This window comes from Aplysia californica, unplaced genomic scaffold, assembly GCF_000002075.1.
Source record: "Aplysia californica isolate F4 #8 unplaced genomic scaffold, AplCal3.0 scaffold00843, whole genome shotgun sequence".
Classification (NCBI taxonomy): Eukaryota; Metazoa; Mollusca; class Gastropoda; order Aplysiida; family Aplysiidae; genus Aplysia; species Aplysia californica.
The window spans coordinates 291,220-292,051 of NW_004798113.1; positions in this window are offsets into that span (position 1 = coordinate 291,220).

Genomic DNA, 832 nt, shown 5'->3' on the forward strand with positions numbered 1-832 from the left:
GTTGTGAGTCTGAGAGTCTAACCAATAGGCTACCGACGCCAGTTTGATTATTGTAATCTTTGGGTGGTGGTGGTGGTAGTGATGATGATGTTTGGATAAAGTTGTTCCCGCATCCGATCTGGACATTGGGGATTGCCTTGTTACTGAGACAATTTCCTGGACCTTCGGCATTTTGTGGTAGGGTGGCCAGTTCCTTTCCACGCCTCCTTTACTGCCCTAACTCGAAGTCAGGTACCCATTGCTGCTGGGTGGGCAGGAGGGAGCGAAAAAAATCCGTGTCCGACGTTTGGACACTGGTGTAAAAATGATGATGATAATGTTTGGATTGTGGTGGTAGTGGTGGTTGTGCGTGGTGGTGATGATGATGGTATTGATGGTGGTGGTAGTGACAATGATGTTTGGACAGTGGTGGTAAAAATGATGGTGATGATAACGTTTGGATGGTGGTGGTAGTGGTGGTCGTGGTGGTGATGATCTGCACGTCACCGACAAGAGAAAGAACGACTTTCTTTTCCAGCTTGTCGCGACCGTCCTGACGGGCAAGAGTAAGACAGATTGGTTGTTGTAGTGTTTGCGTGATGGTGATGATGGTGATGGTGGTGGTTGTGGCAGTTGTGGTGGTGATGGTTATGGTGGTGGTGAAGGTAGTGGTAATGATTGTGGTGGTAGTGGTGTGGTAGTGGTGGTTGTGGTGGTGGTGGTGGTGGTGGTGGTAATGGTGATTGTGGTGGTGGTGATGATGATGATGATGATGTTGATGATGATGTTGATGATGATGATGACGATGATGATTTTTGTGTTTCTTACTCTCTTATCTCTAATCTCCGACACT